At 38.2% G+C, this 21226-nt stretch overlaps 1 long non-coding RNA gene across 4 annotated transcripts; it reads right to left on the bottom strand.

The window, feature by feature from the left end:
* Window positions 1-1941: 1941 nt before the first annotated feature.
* LOC116188302 lies at window positions 1942-7832 on the bottom strand. 4 transcript variants are annotated; one of them, XR_004152231.1, is made up of 5 exons: window positions 7532-7831; window positions 7243-7441; window positions 4135-5627; window positions 2543-3062; window positions 1942-2362 (listed from the first exon to the last, which is right to left on the bottom strand). It is a non-coding gene; the product is annotated as an uncharacterized LOC116188302 (long non-coding RNA). The 4 variants fall into 4 exon arrangements; XR_004152233.1 differs by lacking the exon at window positions 1942-2362 and having other exon boundaries at window positions 2700-3062; window positions 4135-4977; window positions 5490-5627; window positions 7532-7832; XR_004152232.1 differs by lacking the exon at window positions 1942-2362 and having other exon boundaries at window positions 2700-3062; window positions 4142-5627; window positions 7532-7832.
* Between the last annotated feature and the right edge of the window lie 13394 nt (window positions 7833-21226).

Genomic DNA, 21226 nt, shown 5'->3' with positions numbered 1-21226 from the left:
ATAATCCAACGATTAGATAAAAATGAATTAGTTTTTACAAAATATGGTTATCAGTATCTTAACAAAACCCCTAATTAAAATTTAAAGTGTCTCAAAATTTCTAAAGAAATATGTAATAAAAAGAATTGGATCATCTCTTGCTCATTTTGCAGTTACGGAGTCGATTGGATCTTCCACTGCTTGAAATTAGATTAGGATTTGGGGAGCTTCGACTAAATAGTGAAGAAATAGATGAAATTGTCCTAATTCGAGGATCAATGAATTATTGCTTATTGAAGAATTTGAACAGTTTAAAATACATATTTATAACCAACTGAAAAGATATTTATGATCATGATCGTTCATGGGCATGTCCTTGTTTAATTTCCGTCGACGGTTCAAATCTATCGAGTTTTCCCCATTACACGACATGCAAACTTGAGAAGAAAAAAGACACTGCACGGTATTTTCTAATCCATAAGCACTTTATAAGCAACGGATTCGCATTATACGGGTTTGTCATTTGAGTTTTTCTTTCACAAACGTTTCTAAGTGAGCAAGAGAAGTATCAGACAACACTAAAACCTCAATTTCTTTATCTTAATGTCGATGATTCATACAACGTAGAGATCTCTATGTTTGCCAATACAAATTTGCTGTAAAATCATCAATGCCCAATGACAGCGATATTGATGTGAGTATTGAATAATCCTCCAAAGGTTTCATGAAAACTCCATCTAGCTACCAATATATATATATATATATATATCATAAGAACCTACTTGTACATCACAATTGGACATAATTTAAGAGTCTAAAATATCAGAGGGATAGCAGCTTATGTGCCTAATTATTCATAATCATCCTCGGGCTTATTTCTCCTTTCACATATACTCGAGGGTGATCTGCACACTACGTACTCGTATTTTAAGAAATTTCAGTTTGTAAAACTATCCAGCAAATAATATGGCACATCTGTATAAATCACATCTCACCTCCCAGCTGGCCATCCTCATCCGGATGGCTAGCTCGCTTCGTCTGAACCAACGAAAATTTGAATTTTTTTACATTTGTACCCCCACAGTTTTGAAAATTGCAAAATTCCCCCGACCCTCCTTCCTCTATAAATATCGGGTTATTTTCTAAATTCGGGAACTTTTGGCCAATTTTATGAGCTGAGGTTTTGCCAAAATTCAATTAATACACCTAAGTTTATATATATTTAGTAGGACTTTGGAGAGCGTAAACCCGATCTCGACGTTTCTAAACTCGAAGATCCGAACCATTGTTTGACTAAGGTAAAGGAGGGCCACACCTCTGGTCAGAACCTGAATCGAGCTTCCTAGCTCGCAGTTAGGTCGATCATCGTTTATGTTCCTCGTTTCCTAGCTAGATGTGCAAATAGGTTTCTAATTGTGTGTGATTAGTGCCCAAATTAGGATTAATTGAGTAGTGCCGTGTTAATTAGGCTTAAACTCGGCTTTATTTTGTTCAATTGCCCTTGAGGGCAACTCTGGTTAGGGGCTGACCGAATGCTTTCATGCGCTAATTGGGTGGATTTTGGCTTAATAATGTGTAATTAGGACTAATTAGCTCACGGTTACGCGAAATTATGCCTGCATGCAATTGGACTAGTTAGTGCCCAACTTGTTTCCCGTTTTATAACAGATTTTGAGGTAAATTTAGGTAGCTTACGTTACTGGTTGCCCATTAAATTTGGTTCTACGACTGAATGAAAACAGGAAGAGGGACATTTTTCTTCTTTTCGGTAAGGGCCCTTTTTGGGTAAGAGAGAGGGGGACATTTAAATTTGTTATCCTTAATCTCCATTAAATTGTAAATAGTGATTACGTGTGGTAGGATTGGCCAGAAATCGCTCCCTCCAAGAGGAAAGTAACTAATCCTATTGCATTTAATTTTGGGAATTAAGGAAATTGACAAATTGGTAGGAAAGTAATCAAGAATAAAGAATCCGATTGCAATATTTATTATTAAACTTGTCAATTCTTACCTCCATATATAAACATGATTGCAAGAAACTCACCAAAAAAAAATAAAAATCAAACTTGAGTGTCAGAATGTGCCTTAAGTAAAACTTAACACTAATTAGGGTGACTGCATTTCAGATGCATATGCACGGAATAGAAGGAGCAATATAAGCAAACAGCTTGTAGGCTCAAAGATCGAGGAGGCTGGTTTAGAAATGTTCAACTTCAAGAACGATGAACCCCAAGGGGTTTGGCCTAGTGATTAAGGTGCGCCTAAACTTGCACCCGATTCCGGGTTCGAATCCCCTTAGGGCCACCGGAGCGCCTTTGGCATAATTACCCGCTCTATGCGCCACCGGGGGTTCACAGAGCCCCGAGGATTAGTCGGGCGAAGCCTGGACACCCCGGGTTAGCGAAAAAAAAAAAAAACTTCAAGAACAATGGAACTTGAATAAAAGAGAGCACAAGACTATAGATCAAGACCCAAGGACTAAAATGTAGTATATTAGCCTAATTCAATGTCGGGATTGGTAGCTCGAGCACCAATCTAAAGTACAGGGAAGGACAATAATTACCTTAGCACTTTGTCCAATGTAAATACTGGACAGTGATATCGGCTGCACCAACTGCCTAAACGGCTGAAATGGGTTGTGCCTTGTGGCTAAGCAGGCCTAGCAGACTGCTTCAATAGCTAAATCCACTAGGAAAGACAGTTTAGCGTATCCACAGAGATTGCTCAATTAAACAGCTGTAAAAAAAAATTTACATATGAATCCATATTTTACTTTTTTGATGTATAAATCAAATCGTTACCTATCTTTCAAGATTGCACAAGCACACTCATATAACTCCTACACCAACAGAATCAAATATCACCTGAGTACAGGCCAAAACTCCTGAACTTCTTCTGAGGGGAAACATTTACAATATAGAGCTAACTTACTCGACTTGCAATTTTGACTGGCCTAATAAATTCAATGGAGAGACTTTCATTCTGCATCATCTTTGTCAACAGGGTTACATTCATGTTATCTCATAAAAGCGTGTCTTGAACTTCGCTGAGATGAATTGAAATGGCAGTCAAGGATAGGATTCCTGCAAGGAAAGTCAAAGAAGCTAGAAGATTGGTAGAGTGCTAGACATTATAAGGGGCTAAGTAAATAGTCAAAATAAAGGAAACTTAATAAATAAAATTTACGTGCTGGAAATATTTTACTGATAATACTAATGGTCCAGGGCCATAAACTTTGATCTGGCGCATGCAGGTATCCATTCTGTTTAGATTATTTGAAAGAATAGCTATTTGAAACATAAGTGTTTACAAAGGTTTCCCTATCCGAGCAAAGGCAAAATGATCTCCTATCGTAGAATGAAATCACATGCATTCTCAAATTAAGTAAAACACGATAATATTGCACATCTTAAAAGAAAAAAATAGAGTTTAAGCTCAAGATTCTCTTTCAACCAATTGTTAAAACTAGATAATTTGATTCTATCCCATGAGTAATGAAAATGGGGTTGAGGGGATCAGTTTATGTTGTTCAGGTCAATCAGACGGTGCAAAAATAGCAGAACTGAATGCGGCAAGTATGGGAAAAAAACATCTCTTAATGTATGTAACCAGAACATCTACTATGTTCCCGCAGAAGTATCTACTCGTTATGGAATCTTAGGTGTCAAAATGTGAATTTCATATGCTAAAAGAAAATAAATAAACAAGCCATCTCTTGTAATTAAATTGATATTTCAATCTGTTAGATCCATTCTTCAAGGTTCTCCTGAAGCACTCAGTTTATTACTGCTTTGTGACATTTCAAGCGAAACAAAATATGTTAGCTCTAATACAGAAGGTTACAAAACTGAATCAATCTTGTTGAGCCACCATTCTATCTTTTCAGAAGCTGCTTACAATCATCAAGTGCTCTCAGTTAATGTGTTCAAGAAGTTGTATTATTTCAAAATTCATTTATGTATAAGTTCTCAACAGCAGAGAATTATCTAATACCAATTAACTGAAATCTAACTGTGGACATCTGTGACAAAAAATCCCCTAAATTAGAATATAACTCAAAACAGCTCCAAGTTTATACAACAGAACGGTGAGAGCTACATACTATTCTTCTTGCAGAGACTAGTTAAGACTAACTAGAGGCCAAGAAAGTATAACCTGAGACCTTATAGAGGATCATTCTTGGAAAGGGATATGTAGACCCAACCAGTTGGTTTGGCGAATTCCACGCTCCTTACCTCCAGAAAATCATAAAGCAAACCAGGAAGAAAATATAGTAAGCAAAAGATAAAATTGATGTCAATAATTCACAAGATGTATGGATGGTATAGTTGATTGGGATTTTAATGTTTGATTTTATGAAAGTTTGATAAACTGATTATTGTCAGGAGATTTCATTTGAGGATTTATATGAGTATCGGTGTGACAAAAAGGACTAAATATGAGTCACCTTTTTACTCCTATGTAGATAACTATTTTACTTTTAGCACGACTACAGTTGGTGCAAACTGCATTTTTCCAAAAAACAAAAAGAAAGGTAATACACATACAATTCATCGTAAGCGTAGTAGTTTTGAGTGTGCAGATGGAGCAAAAGTTAAATGGGAAGAAGTTGGCCTGCCAAAGGTCAACGGAGTTTTAAGGAATAGAACTATAGGGTTTGGAATTGACATAGAGAATATTTAGGCTCCTTTTCAGCAGCCTTTTTGATAAAACACATAACTAAAGGCATATCTTTCAGGACTCTAAAAACTTCCAAAAGCGTGTTAGTGGAATTAGAGAAAATGGAGGAAAAACGTATTTTGCCACGATGCTTGGTTGTCTATGCAACCAAAAAAGCATGCTCAGTTTCACATTCTCTATTCACATGTTATCAGCACAATGTGAGTTTTGATTATGAAGTGGAGACCTGAGAACATATCTTCTTCCCCTGTGCAGCCACATAAGCAGCATGGAGAAGCATGGATGCAGAACCGGGATTGACGAACAAGCATGAATCATCTGTTTTGAGGTTGAAATGTAATTAGTTGGGTTCTGCTCAGCTGCGGTTATTGGTTTCGTGTAGGGGGTTTGGTATATATTTTTTGGTCTTAAACTATTTATTAAAATAAACCACTTAACCCACAGAGAAAAAAAAAATTCACCCATATGGAGTGAACATGAAAGAAGCTTGCACATCCGAAATACTTATGGTTAAAGTAAAGCAGAAGGTGCTTTTTATGATTCCTAGTTTCTAGCTGCAGTCCACTTATAGGCACTCAGTAAAAAGGTAGAAGAAGTAACTGGCAAGTAATATTCTCTAAGCGAAATGTAGATGGAAAATATATGCACTCACGAACTATTGGCTCGGTCAGAGAACTGCAAAAGCACTGAAGTCATATATGAGAACAGAAAAGGAAAATGAAGGTCAAGTCTGTGAAAGTAGATCCAGTAAGTGTCCAGAAGGAATAACACTGTTGGGGGCAAGTAATGTTACTTCGCAAAAGCGAGCGAAAATGAGCAATTGCTCATACCTTCAGCGGTGCAAGGTGATTGAGATGTTCATGCTTATTTTTCGGCTTTCAATTGCAGCCTTGGCCCGTGCCCGTTTTTGTTGTACGGTTAAGTTGCGTACCGGATTCTATCATAAGAGCGTCGATATTTAGAGCAATCTGGTGTGAATGGCCAAAAAAAGGAAAGAATGTTGATCATGCTAAGTGCTAAATATACAATAGATATAGAAGATACATACAGAAAAAATAAAGAATGGCATTTAATTGCCTATGAGTGAGTAGAATTTCCAACCAACAAAAAGATTTTAAAAATTCCTTGCCTACTTAACAAGAAGAAAGTATGTGGTTTAAGCTTTTGAGGGGATCTCTAACTCCCAAGGCACAATACTTTTCATATAATTTCAGAAGGAAGCTGGTAGCAAAGCCTCATAGCAGTAATCATTTGGGCAAATGCAAAGTGAGAATAGTCATCAGTTGCTAACCAGAGAAAATTCAACATCTATGGATACTCAATAATTGCACGACTGCAGAGGCAAAAGAGAAGAGGTAAAACTGGGGGCAAAAAAAAAACCTTTCACACTAAGTATTTTGATCGAAATGGCCGAATGCTATCAAAAGTGTAACTTCATTGGTTAGTTCTACATGGCACGCAACATAAATTAGGAAATGCAAATTGACAATCTCCCAATCAAAGTTCATTACTTCGCCAAAGTCTAAATGAGTTCTCGAGTTTCATTAAGCAACACAAAAGGAAATGTCAATTTCAATGCGTTGTCTGCCTCGAGACGAATAGGACAGCACTACCAATCTTAACAATTCAAATTGGTCAGTGTTATAATTCATAGCATCCGTTTGCCATCATATCAGAGTTAAGCACAAAAAAGTTTCATAATTTGGCCAACTAAAAACACAAAATCAACCCCACAAAGCATTTTGTTCCAAATCTTTGAATATTATCGTGGAATTGTAACTTCATTGGTTGGTTCTACAATGCAGACAAGATCCATAAGGAAATGCATATAAACAGTCTGCCAAGCACAGTTCATTACTTCGCTTCTGTTGAAAATATTTCCGACAAAAGGGTATGGATTTTCACTAAGCAGCATAAGAAATATTGGTTTCAAGGCATTATCAGCCTTAAGATGAACAAGATAGTACTATCAATCCCAACTATCCAGACTAATCTGTGTTATAATTCATAGCATACTTTGCTATCAGAGCATAATTTGACCAACTAAAAAACCAAAATCACCAACACTGGCACAAGAGATAAAAGGTTTACAGAAAGTATTTTGTTCCAATTGATCAAACCCTACAGTGGAAGTGTAACTTCATTGCGTGGTTCTATACTGCACCCAACATAAATTGGGATATGCAAACAGACAGCCTGCCCATAAAATCCATTACTTTGCCTCAGTTTGAAAGAACTTCCGGATATGCTTCTCGATTTTCATTAAGCAGCACGAGAAGAAATGTTGACCCCAATGAGTTATCAGCCTCCAGTCGAACCAGACAATTCTCTCTCAACCAGACTTAAACCAATGATCAGAGGATCATAGAAGACTAGGGCTCAACAGAAGCCCAAAGGCGAGCTGGTCAAATAGGACGATTCTACCAATTACGACTATCAAATTTAATTTGGGCTATAGTTCAGAATATCTTTTGCTATCACCCCAGAGTGAAGCAGAATAAAGTTTCATAATTTGGCTGGCCAAAACCACAAAATCACTCCACAAGAGATGAAAGTTCTTTTTTTCACTTAACGGGAACTTACCGTCCTCCGAGAAACCGGGGTTCCCTGCCTGGTGGCCACAAGGAGAGATTGTTTCGTGGCGGAGGCTGAACTGGTGGGGTCTTCATCTACCCTTTAAACATGGCCAACTGCTAAATGCACACATAAAAAAATTAGGAAGTATATACAGAATTTCATCGAACACCCAGCGGGCAAGGGGAGGCAAACCATGGAGTACCAACTGCAAAAGAGTAGCAAAGCCATAAAATGAACGATCTATGCAGCGAGCGACGATCAAAGAAGGCTGAAGCAGAATGTTTTGGAAAATCACCAGAAAATCGTCTAAGTGAGTGTGAAAGTAAAATCATTTCTTGCCTCCGCTGTGCCCGAGCGACAGATGGAAAGTCGAGGTCGGCCTCGGCCCAAAATGAGTCTGGACAGATTCGAGTGATGTCGGGCACGCCACAGTGCTAATGGGTGAGGAGTGCCTGGCTGAGCGAGAGCAGGCAGCGGGGAAAGGCTGAGCAGAGGTACAGATTGCAGAGGCGACATAGCTGAGGGCACATGCATTGGGGGCAGGCAACTGAGGAGATGGGCGTAAGTTTTTCTAAGGGCATGTCTGGTTTGCTTGAAATGTAATTCCTTTCCCTACCTATTCCGTGCGGAATAGTCATTCCGACATTTGAAAACATGGACATCAGTAATATCCATTCCGGGTCGGACTGGTTTTCAGGATTTCATAAGGAATGGCTATTAGTCCTATCGACATGATGAATAGCTATTCTCCATAAGTAATAAGGTGAGAAAACCCGAAAATACCCTCCATTTTATTATCAAATTACTAATCTGTGGCTCGCACCTCACTCGCGATGCAGCTTCCCCCGATCCCAGAATCGTCGAGCAGAGCAAACCGAGCAGCTTCAGCCGCCTACTCCGGTAGCGATTCCTCCCACGACAAACCCAAAGAAGAACGGAACGGCTTCCAGGGTTAAGGTGTTGATCGGAAATCTCCACCACTCCACAGCTGGAGCTTTCAGCAACAACAAACTCGAAGTTGCTCGAATTTCTCCCGGGCCAAAACTGAATCAGCTAGGGTTGAAGTCTAATCCTCCTGTAATGAACTGAAAGTTAAAAAGGGGGTAAATCTATAATAAAGTTGAGTTAAGGATACGACTATAAGAATAAATAGTTGAGAGGTCTTTCTACTAGTTTAAATGATTCATGGGATCAGTACATACGGTTAGAATAACAGAAAGGGAGGGAGAGAAATATATAATCAGAGGCGATCATCATTTTCAGTATCTCATTCTGTGAATGTGATCATTGCTCTCGAGTTGTATTCATTCATCATCATCTGGAATGCATTCTCTCTTCTTTCTCTGAGTCTTTGTGCACTTCTTCTTCTTCTCCTCTCTGAGATTTCTCTTTCCCTGTTTTGTGCGTTGTTCGTTGGACCATTCCAATTGGTATCAGAGCTCAATCTTGGCATCAATGGCAGGAAACACACATCTTTAGGATCTCGGGAAATTGACGACAATGATGGACGAGCAAGATAAGGTTCTTGCAGAGTTGAAGGCGAGACACTCGAATACCAATGGTCGAATTAATCAGTTAGCTGAGATGATCAGTGGGCTGACATTATAGAAAACTCAACTCATGAGTCAACTTCTAGTAGGTAAAATGAAAACCCTACTGCTTCTGCAGCTAGTTCTTCACTCACGCTGAACAATATCGTGACTAGAATTGGCAAATTGGAATTCCCTAAGTTCAATGGAAAGGAGGTTGAGAATTGGTTGTACATATGCAAGAAATTCTTTGAGGTGGACGAAACACCTGGAGAATTTAAACTTAAATTGGTTGTCATTCATTTGGAGGGCAGAGCCCTGCAATGGCACCAGTCTTATATGAAGTCGTTAGCAGTGGAGGGTAAGAATGTATCATGGAGGGCTTATGAAGTGGCTATTGTGTTGAGATTTTGTGATACAGGGTATGAGGATCCTGTGGCCGATTTGAAGAACTTGAAAAGGAGTACATGAATGAATTCGATGCTATACTTAATAAGGTTAATATATGTGAAGCTGATGCTCCTAGTCATTTTCTGGAGGGACTTAATGCTGAAATACAATTGCCTGTGCGCATGTTTAAACCCACCACTCTTGCCCAGGCTTATTCTTGAGCAAGGTTACAAGAGTCCACTTACTTAGCTATGAGCAATCCTGGATCCTTTACTCCTAGGCTTCAAGGGTTGTCTTCTTAGTACAGTCAAGCTCGTGCCAATGCTTCCATCATTGCTTTGCCTAAGACAATGGGAGTAGCTGCAAATCATACTAAGAGCCCACCAATGACAATAAGCAAACCCGGAGGTAATGGATTACTGCCTCTACCTACTACTGTCCCCTACAAATATCCACAAGGCATCCAACATGCAACAAAACCCTTGAGAAAATTAACTTGGATGGAGTTGGATGAAAAGAGGTCCAAAAACCTTTATTTCTTGTGTGATGAAAGGTTCACACCAGGACATAAATGCCCAAAGAGACAATCATTCATGATAGAAGTGGAGGTTTTATCTGAAGGTCAAGAAGAGGTGCTCCAAGAAGAAGTCACAACTACTGAAGAAGCTTTACATTTGATTTCAGTGCATGCCTTAGCAGGGACAATAAGTTTTCAGATAATGAGAGTTATGGGTGTTGTGGAAAGGAAACCCTTGCATATTTTAGTGGATTCCGGAAGCACCCACAATTTTTTGAATGAAAACATGAGGAATAAGGTTGGATGGCCAACAGAGAGCATTACTCCAGTCAAGGTGTCAGTAGCTAATGGGCACGAACTCCTTTGTGATAAGATGTGTCGAGGGTTCTAGTGGAGGATGCAAGGGCAAGATTACAAGGTAGACATGTTTCTCTTAGACTTGGATAGCTATGGCATGGTTTTAGGCGTGCAATGGTTATCTACGTTGGGGGACATTGTATGGAACTTCAAGGAACTCCAAATGAAGTTTCAGGTAGGGGGAAAGAGAAGGTACTGAAGGGGGACCGCAAGGAAGATTTGAAGACTGTTAACGAGGCTCAAATGGACAAATTGCTGCAACAAGAAGGGCAACTGACAATGATGCAGCTCAGCAGTTTGCAGCTGAATAATCCGACTAAAGGATTTGTAGAGGAGGGCAAAGAAAGGAATTATAATCAACAACTCTCAAGCTTACTTAAGGTATTTCAAGATGTTTTTGAAGATCCTCGAAAATTACCACCTGCCCGAATCTATGATCATCGGATACCACTCAAAGAAGGTGCTCAACCTGTTAACACAAGACCCTCCAGGTATTCAGCTGCACAAAAGGACATCATCGAGGCTATGACGAAGAAGGTGAGGCAAACAAGGGTTATTTAACCCAGCCACAACCCATTTTCCTCTTTGGTGGTGCTTGTTAAAAAGAAGGATGGTACATGGAGACTTTGTGTGGACTACCGCGAGCTCAACAATTTAACGGTGAAAGACAAGTTTCCCATTCCCTTGGTGGAGGAGCTGTTGGATGAGCTGCATGGCTCTACAATTTTTTCCAAGATTGATCTCAAAGTAGGGTATCATCATATTTGCATGTACGAGCCAGATGTATACAAGATAGCCTTTAGAACACATGAAGGCCATTACGAGTTCTTAGTGATGCCTTTTGGCCTCACTAATGCCCCTTCCACCTTTCAGGCTTTAATGAACGAGGCATTTCAGCCCTTCCTTTGCAAGTTTGTTTTAGTATTTTTCGATGACATCCTAGTATATAGTAGGAAATGGCAGCAACATTTGCAGCATTTGAAAAGGGTGTTCGAGACATTGAGGGAGCACACACTTTATGCTAAAAAGAGCAAGTGCAACTTTGGTAGCACAAAAATGGAGTATTTGGGACACTTTGTTTTAGCAGCTAGGGTATCAACTGACCCTAGAAAGGTTAAAGATGTACAAAAGTGGCCGAGTCCCAAAAACGTGAAGCAACTCAGGGGATTTCTAGGTCTTACAAGATATTACAGACAATTTGTTAAGGGATACAATCAGATTAGCAAGCCTCTTACTGATCTCCTTAAGAAAGACTCTTTTCAATGGGGAACAGAGGCTCAAGCGGCTTTTGAGACACTCAAGAAGGCCATGGTTTCCACTCCAGTACTAGCACTTCTTGATTTTTCTAAGGAGCTCATAGTGGAAACTGATGCATCAAGGATAGGGATTGGGGTTGTCTTAACTCAAACTAGGCATCCCATTGCGTATATCAGCAAGATGCCGGCACCCAAACATCAAGCTCTATCTGTTTACGAAAGAGAACTTTTAGCCATCCTCTACGCTGTTAAGAAATGGCATCCCTACCTTAGCGGTGCACATTTCACTATCACGACAGACCACCGGAGTTTGAAGTATTTATTAGAGTAAAGGCCCAATACTCCTTTCCAGCATACATGGCTTGCGAAGTTGCTAGGTTATGACCGTGGTTATTAGAATCGCGATTCGAATCGTAGAATCTTACGATTCTACGATTCATGAGGGGGTCACCGATTCCGATTGCAAGGGTGAGTCGGGACTTTTGGAATCGGGCCTGAATAGCGAGCTGAACCGTAGAATCGCAGAATCGGGCCGATTCTGCGATTCTACATTCAGGTCCGAGTCAGCCCAAGTCCGGGCCCGGAAGGGGCCGAAGCCCTGGCCCAAAGCCCTTTTCTTTTTGTCCCCCCCTCCTTCTGGGTCGTTTAACCCTAATTTTTCATTCTTTCCAGTCCGAGCTTCCAGCTTTCCTATCGAAATCTTCCATCCACGCTGCGGTTCCATCGAGGTTCGATTGACGGTCCAGCAGCAAGCTGCTTCTTCTTCCGACAAGGTAGCTTGTCCGAGCTTCCGACAGAGTGGCTGGGACGTTGTCAGGTCTCGCAGGTCGCGGCTACTCCGAGCTTTGACCGGGGGCAGGGCAGGTAGCCAAGTACAATCTTCGATTCCCCAAACTCATGTTTGCTCGATTGTGTCGATCATGTACAGAGGATAAGAAATGTGGATAAGAAATGTAGTGAGGAATCAAGAAGTACTTGTATATTCTGCTGGGAGCCGTAAATAGCAGTGTTACAATATATATGTTTATGTACAGATTGAAATCATTGAATCGATTAAGTCGATTATGTTTATGTACCCTGTCCCTTCCCCAGTGTTACAGTGTATATTTGGCTCTTCAAGTGAATCGAATCGGTTTGTCGTCTCTTCATTTCTGTTCTCCTTGAATTCGATGGCTGGGGTCGGGATCGGTAGTGGAGCTGCTTCGAAGTTTTTCAAGTGTGTTAAGTGTTAACTGTGAATTTTGACGGTGGGAGATGGGGCTGTAAAAGAACCAAGGGAGAGGAAAAGTGAAAAAATACCATTTACTTACTTCAGCTGCTTTAGCAAGAAACCAACTCTGTTTTGGAGGTCTTCCTAAATTTTCTTCAAGTTTGGATCCTCGATTTTCACATGTTTCTGGCACAATAGTAGGCAAGGATGCAGGAAAACATCCTTCTAGCAATGTTAGTAATACAATCACCAAATTTAATCTATACAACCAAAGACCTATGCACTGTTCAATGTTACAGCAATATCCCATGCGTATTTTACAGCAAAAACAAAATAGAATGCATATAATACAATGCATATAAACATGAATTGATTTTTTTTCCTCAAGAAAGTATGCTATATATATATATATGTCGTTTTTTAAATTACAGGTAGAATCTTACGATTCACGATTCGAATCGCGATTCACGATTCTATGACCCTCGACCGATTCTAGGTAGAATCGCGATTCTGACAACCTTGGTTATGACTACAATATCTGCTACAGGAAGGGTAAGGAAAACAAAGTGGTTGATGTACTTTCAAGGGTACACTGTTATAAGCTAACCTTGCTGGCCTTATCAACAGTTTCATGGGACTTACTATATTGGACATTTAGGGACTCAAGCTACTGCAAAGAGAATCTGTTATAGGAAGGGTAAGGAAAACAAAGTGGCTGATGCACTTTCAAGGATATGCTGTTATGAGTTAACCTTGCTGGCCTTATCAGCAGTTTCATGGGACCTATGCAACAGGATACAACAAAGTTGGGAGACTGACCCTCATATGCAAAAGATCATTATGGAATTACAGGATGACCCAGCATCTCACCCTAAATTCTCATGGAAAAAAAGGGGACTGAGAAGAAAAGGAAGACTTGTGGTGGGCAACAACTAAGAACTGTAGAAGGACATTCTAACAGTGTATCACTCTGGCACTATGGGAGGACATTTAGGGACTCAAGCTACTGCAAAGAGAATCTCTAGCTTAGTATATTAAAAGGGGATGTGGAGATAAATTCGATATTTTGTTAGAGAATGCTCAGTCTGCCAGCAAAATAAGGCTAAACATATGGCTTATCCTGGGTTATTGCAGCCATTACCCATGCCGAGATCCATTTTTACAGACATTATATTGGATTTCATTGAGGGCCTGCCTAAGTCTCAAAGGAAAGAGGTCATATTTGTGGTGGTCGACGGATGTTCTAAGTACGCACATTTCATGGCATTATCTCACCCTTACACAACTACATCAGTCGCTCAAGCATTCATGGATGGCATCTTCAAACATGGTATGCCGGAGACAATTGTAAGCGATCGAGATCCAGTTTTCTTGAGTGTTTTTTGGCAAGAAATGTTCAAGCTACAGGGTGTTGGGCTGCCAACTTCTTCTGCCCATCACCCACAAACAAATGGATAGTCGAAGATAGTTAACAAATGTCTAAAGACTTATCTACGTTGTATGACGACTGACAATCCTTGCATTTGGGGCAAAGTGGCTTCCCTTGGTTGAGTGGTGGTACAACACCACATACCACACAGCCATCAAACTGACGCCCTTTGAGACCTTATATGGGTTTCCTCCTCCCTTGCATATGACCTACTTTCCTCGAGATTCTAGTGTTGCATTAGTGTATTCATACTTGAAGGATAGAGAGTCCATGATTCAGCTCCTTAAGCATCAGCTGTAGAAGGCACAAAACATTATGAAATCATAAGCAGATAAGAAGAGGTCGAAGAGAAGCTTCTTGGTAGGGGATTGGGTATACTTGAAATTGCAACCATATAAGCAGGAATCAATGGGTAAGCAAAGCTGTCAGAAATTATCTCCTCAGTATTATGGTCCATTCAAGATATTGGACAAGATAGGTGAAGTGGCCTATAAGCTAGAGTTGCCTTCCTCAGCTCAAATTCATCACTCTTTTCATGTGTCACAATTGAAGAAGGCAGTAGGGTCTGTAACAACTACTCAGGAGCTTCCATTGCCTCAAGAATTGGTTACTACTGAGAGCAAGCAACCATTAGCAATCCTAGAAAGGAGGATGGTGAAGCGAGGAAACAAAGCCGCAGCTCAGCTGCTCATTCATTGGTCTCAATCATCACCAGCTAAAGCCACTTGGGAATTTGCAGATGAAATCAGGATGTGGTTCTCTCACTTCAGCCTTGAGGACAAGGAATCTTAAGGGGAAGGGAATGTAATGAACTGAAAGTTAAAAAGGGGGTAAAGCTATAATAAAGTTGAGTTGAGGATACGACTATAAGAATAAGCAGTTGAGGGGCCTTTCTGCTAGTTTAAATTATTCATGCTTGGGATTAGTACATATGATTAGAATAACAAAAAGGGAGGGAGAGAAATATATAATCAGAGGCGATTATCACTTTCGGTATCCCATTCTGTGAATGTGATCATTGCTCTCAAGTTGTATTCATTCATCATCATCTTGAATGCATTCTCTCTTCTTCCTCTAAGTCTCTGTGCACCTTCTTCTTCTCTTCTCTAAGATTTCTCTTTCCCTGTTCTGTGAGTTGTTTGTTGGACCATTCTACCTTTTGATCGGAAATTCTACTCAGATTCCTCCGCCACTCCAAACCCGAAAATCACTTGTGTTTGGTAAGTGAACCTACATCCAGCTTCCTGACGAATTTCCCCTACAATCGCCTTCAATCTGATTTTGCACCGTGGCCTTCAAATTTAGGGCTTTGTTGATTGATTCCTCTACTCGAATCGAGGTGGTCTTCCGGTTAATGCCTCTCATCCCTTTCCTTGCCTTCTGCGCGATTTCATGTGCCCTAGTTCAAGAACCAGGTCAAATTTCGACGTTCTGGTTGTGTTCTTCTCGTTCCATTTACTATGTTGTCCACTCTCCAATCACACTGCTTTTTCCACAAAATTTCAACTTTTTTTTTTATCATGAGTAGATTCAGGGCCGATTTTTTTATCTGGTGATGCATTTGCATTCTGGGTTCAGAATTTTTTGAGGATTAATGGTTGTTCTAGCCGGTATTGTTTGTTTAATATGATGTCTTATGTAGTTCTTTAGATGTAATCAGGAAAAATTTTAGCTCAACCCATTTCATTGTACGATGGTTGGTGTTTGTGTTTCTTTATATAGTAAAGCATCTGTTGTTTGCGCTTGGGGTGGCAATTGTCGTTGTGGTTATAGGAATTGAAATGCCATAACTAATGCCATCCAATGAACACCTTGTGGTTCCGGTAATTCTTGATTTGATTGGGTCAATTTGAAAATAAATGGGTTGTGAATGAAGTACTTCCTGTATAGGATTAACAATTATGTTAACCTTCAGCCTAGAGGAGTTCTTGCTTGGTAATGCAAAGAAAATCGGCTACTTCACTAGTCGAAATGACTCCATACCTCTCTCTCATTCACTACTTCCTTACGTTGATCATAAGACTACTATAATATAGTTTGAATCTATGGCTCGCTTGAGTTTGCAGAGTAAGAGCAAGAAAGGGAAAGACGTTGTCTAATTGTGTGTATTCAAATTTGTACTATATTAAGGAGTTTGATGGGCCTATTATTAGAATTAGCTATTCTATATGACCCTAAGCCAAGCATTAGGTCGTGTGAGTTAAGCCATTATGCTAGGAGGGATCATATTAGAAGGCTTGTGTATGCGGATGACATGACTTGCATTGAACAACTTAGGATGGATAGAAATGCATTTTTCAAATTGTGTCATATGCTTCAAGATATTGGGGGTATGAAAAGTACAAGAAATATGCATGTTGATGAGCAAGTGGCAATGTTCTTGTATGTTTTGGCTCATCATTTCAAGAATCGAGTTATTAAACACCAATTTGGTAGATCGGGTAAAATTGTAAGCCGATATTTCCACAATGTTCTCAAAGCAACTTTACATCCATAGGCTCATTTGTATAAAAAGCCCCAACCAATAGCGGCTACCTTCCTGGACCAATGTTGGAAGTGGTTTAAGGTACTCATACTAATGCCAAATTTTGTCAAATAAGGGAGCTAATATGGTGCTAACATTATATTTTGGTTCTTGTAGAATTGTTTAGGTGCTCTAGACGGGACTTATATCAAAATTAGAGTGCCCGAGATTGATAGACCTAGCTATAGAACTCATAAAGGTGACATAGCAATCAATGTGTTAGGAGTTCATAGTCCAGATATGCAATTCACATATGTTCTTCCTGGATGGGAGGGTTCTATAGTTGATGGGAGAATATTATGAGATGCTTTTTTTTTTTTGGAACATGGACTTAGGGTGTCTACTAGTAAGTATAATAATTTTTTGGCATTGATAATATTAAAAGGTAAGCTTAATAACATACAAAGTAATATAGGTTTTTTTTGCCTCCTTTTCTTAATATAGGTTGTTATTATCTCGTTGATGTTGGTTATACAAACTATGAGGGATTTTTGGCACCCTTTGGAGGTCAAAGATATCACCTCAATTCGTGACGTCAAGGACATCGACCGAAAAATGATGATGAGCTTTTATTAGGAGAGAAAATGGCTTTTGATTCTATGGAAGACCAACTGAATGAAACGGTTGGTGACAACCCTAATGAGGATGCTGATCATATTTCTGAGATTCAAACATCAAAAGTTTGGAGTAATTGGAGGAAACAGTTGGCAACTAAGATGTTTAATGAGTAAAACTCATTCACTACGTAGTTATATGTTCTGATTGGAAGTTGTAATATAAACTTTGAGGAGTTGTTTTTTCATTTGTTTTGGGATTGTATGTTGTATTCTGATTGCTTTCTGAAGACGATGTCATGAATCTATTTAAATGCACATGCGTATGAATTTATGAAGGTCCTATTTCCCCTTTCATATGTACATATATATATTTTTTGCATATATTCACTTAATACAACTCCTTATTACTATTTAATCATAGTATAACAATTTATATCATGTATGTGCTCTTCGTAAAGAAAATGGAAGGGAGTTATGCTTCTGTTAATTCCCAGGTGACCAAGAGGGGCAAAAGGAAATGAACTCTAGCTGAGGATGTAGCCATTATATCTTGTATAAGCGCAGGCGATGAGGCACAATAGAATAAAATGGGTATGAGTCATTTTTCACTAAGGGTATTTATGTAATATTATATAAAATTAAAGGGTAGTTTTGAAACTTAAAAGTTGAGAAATAACATAATGAGCTTCACACTTTTATATATTGTATGGTTAATAATCGAGAAAAGCACAAAATTTTCACATTCTAACAATTCTTGCACGAACTTTTTTTCCCTAACCTAAAAATGCACAAATTTTCAATTTGATAACAATTCTAGTACGACATTAAATTTTTCGTTAATTTGGACGAAATCGAGACTACAGAAGATGCTGGTGACCCCAATCAAGGGGAGGGTGCCAGCGACCCCAATCAAGGGGCGATGGCTAGGGTCGTTACTCTATCCGTCGGAATCGGAAGAATCCCCAATTTAAGGGTTCTCCCGATTGGGGTCGCCGGTGCCCTCCCCTACGGTTGGGGTCATCATCACCTTTTGTGGCATCAATTCCGTCCGAATTAATGAAAATTTCAATGCCGTGCTAAAATTGTTATCAAATTGAAAATTTGTGCATTTTTAGATTAAGAAAAAAGTTCTTACTAAAATTGTTAAAATGTGAAATGTTTGTAATTTTTTTTATTACCCTAAATTGTATTGATGTAGATATATATATATATATATATATATAAATATAGATATAGATATCTCGTCCTCCTTAAGAACGGCCCTGGGTAAAGGCTAGTAAAGCTATCGCATTAAACCCTCGAATTTTTTTCCATTTTTTTACGATTATAAAGGAAGCCCAAAGTTTAATATAATGAAAGAAAAATCATAAATAACTAATAAAGAGGTACGGATAGTCCTACTACCTATGAGTCTGCGACCTCTAGGCCAACAGACGAAAGTGTATACCACTACGCCACACCCTCTTTTGACTTCTTTGGTTGCAAAGGAGGCTCAAAGCCTATTACAATAAAAGAGAAATCCTAAATAACTAATAAAGAGGCACAACTCGTCCACCCACTTTTGATTTAGAGACCCAAATTTTAAACCCCATAATTAAATATATAATCACTAAGTTATTGAATCCATGTGTTGCACAAATTTTGTGAATAAAATTTTATAGTAAGAAATTAAATATTGAATTAATTAATTGAAATGGATTTATAGTTTATATTAATATGCAAAATTTTATTTTTATACTATAAATTTTTAATGCGGTAAATTTTAGACGTATTATGTTGAATATATATTCAACTCGTAAATTAAGAAATTGTGTAATAAATTCATATATATCATTTTTTATAAGCAATCTAAATTATATGGAAATAATTTTAAAAAAATTCAAAGAATTTCAAAATTTCTAGTTTTATTTGTTAAAAGAAAAATAATCATAGAATTTTCAAAATTTTATAATTTTAGTATTTGCTTGTACTTTATTCTTGTCATATTACATAAATGAGTTTCATGAATTTGAATAACTTTAGATAAAATCACGCAATCACTTCAATGAAAGAAATACTTAATTAAGGATACTTCTTTTGATTATTTATGAATATTATGTAATACTTATGAAAGTTTATGAATATTTACATAATAACGAAATAGGAATCTTCTTTTGGGGTAAATATCTTTTTTTTTAATACTTATTGGAATAATTTTTTTATATAGTATTATTAATTACAATAATAATAATAATACTTTTTAATGTTAGAAATTGGTGTATGCCCTAGAGACTATTTGTTTTCAATTATACATTATGACATGTATTTATTAATAACACAAGGCATTTTTTTATTGTGTAGATTGCGCTATATATTATTTTGCACAATAACGTACTTGGAATAGTAGGTTCAATAGGCATCAAATATGACTTTATTATGAAATTCTATAATTAATGAACACTATTCTTAAATGTCCCTAGACGAAGTATTATCATTAATTAGAACAACAATAATGCGGTAAGACAAGTGTGGGTGTTGATTGATGACTAAGTCTCACAGGTCATGGATATTGAGACATCGAGTCACACCACTGTATACATTAGGAATAATGTATACTGGACTAACTTGACATGAGACTGCTACATGGCTTGTTAAGTGATTGTCATTAGGAAGTCTCGTATTGACTATGGTACAGTGATTTTTTGACTTAAGGTCATGGATGTTGAGACATCGAGTCACACCACTGTATACATTAGGAATAATGTATACCGGACTAACTTGCCATGAGACTGCTACATGGCTTGTTAAGTGATTGTCATTAGGAAGTCTCATATTGACTATGGTACAGTGATTCTTTGACTTAAGGTCACCATAGATTCCTATATGTAATGTCGTACTTTGATGGTGTCAAACGCTATCCGTAACAAAATAGTTATAAGGACAATATTTGGGTATGCTGCAGAACTTGAAGAGGAATGTGAGTAACTAAGATAGGATTTATCCCTCCTACGTAACGAGAGCGATATCTCACAACCACTTCGTGGGTAGAGTCTGAAAGTGTATGCATGAGTCGATATAGGGATATTGAGGTCATTTATTCTGATAGACTTAACTTATACTAAAAAAAAAGATTGAGTCTTACAAGGATGACATCGACCATGCATTGGACTTAATCGATATATAGAGGATAAAAGGATTATAATGCGTGGTAACATAGCTCACGAGGTTTGTCGAGCAATTGATTTTCTGATTACTTAAGTAACAGTGATGCATCGTTAGATGCCACTTAGTATTTGTAATATTGAATAGAGATTTCAATATTACTGTCGACGTAATCGGTAACCTACATGATATTTTGAAACAATAAGATCATCTAATAGCGATTAGACAATTTAAGGTGCAATCAATTAATCTGATATTTAATGAGATTAAATTTACCGATTAATTATACCCAATTTATTACATTTAATGGACTCGATTTGACACACGAATTGAGACAGAAATGCGACCCAAATGGTGCCAAGTGGCCGTATTCATGGATGGCCACCTAAAGCCAACATGCATGGCCACATGCATGGTCATTTGATGGCTACCTAGCATGGCTGGAAGGGGCAGCCAAATAGCAATTTGGGAGGCTTGTTTAAGCCATCCCACAAAGGCCCTTCAACCAAAAATGAGGGCCCCCATTGTGTGTGTATATATTTAAGCTCAAATGTTGAGCTTGGACGGCTGGGTGGATATGCATATATGAGAATATGTGCATATATATCCATGTGTTCTTATATAGTCTATTAGTCTAAATAATTAGGTGTCGTGCCGGTATTTCCTTTGAGCGTTGGCTACTAGCACCGTCGATCTCGAAAACCCGTCAACAAAGTCAGTGTGGATACTTGTAGAGTCGTCATACGTGGGGCGCTTTGTCAACGATTTAACAAATTTCATATACGTTTTATCTACTTCTATTCTTCTAATAGTTCTTGGAATTAGTTTCACAACTAGGAAATTAAAAGAATTTGAAATTAAAAGAATTTCTCCTTGTTCTACTAGGCGTAGTAAAAGTAGCAATTAATCTTGGAATTAGTTTCACAACTAGAAAATTAAGAATTTCTCCTTGTTCTACTAGGCGTCGTAAAAGTAGCAATTAATTTCTATATAGCAATTAACCTATGAATTAATAAGTAATATTCTACCCCTATTTATTATAATGTAGTCAAGTTTAAATTATATATCGATTGTACTTAC

Source organism: Punica granatum, chromosome 8 (genome assembly GCF_007655135.1).
Source record: "Punica granatum isolate Tunisia-2019 chromosome 8, ASM765513v2, whole genome shotgun sequence".
NCBI lineage: Eukaryota > Viridiplantae > Streptophyta > Magnoliopsida > Myrtales > Lythraceae > Punica > Punica granatum.
Note: the sequence above shows the minus strand (reverse complement) of the source record. Positions and strands in the feature narration are given on the sequence as shown.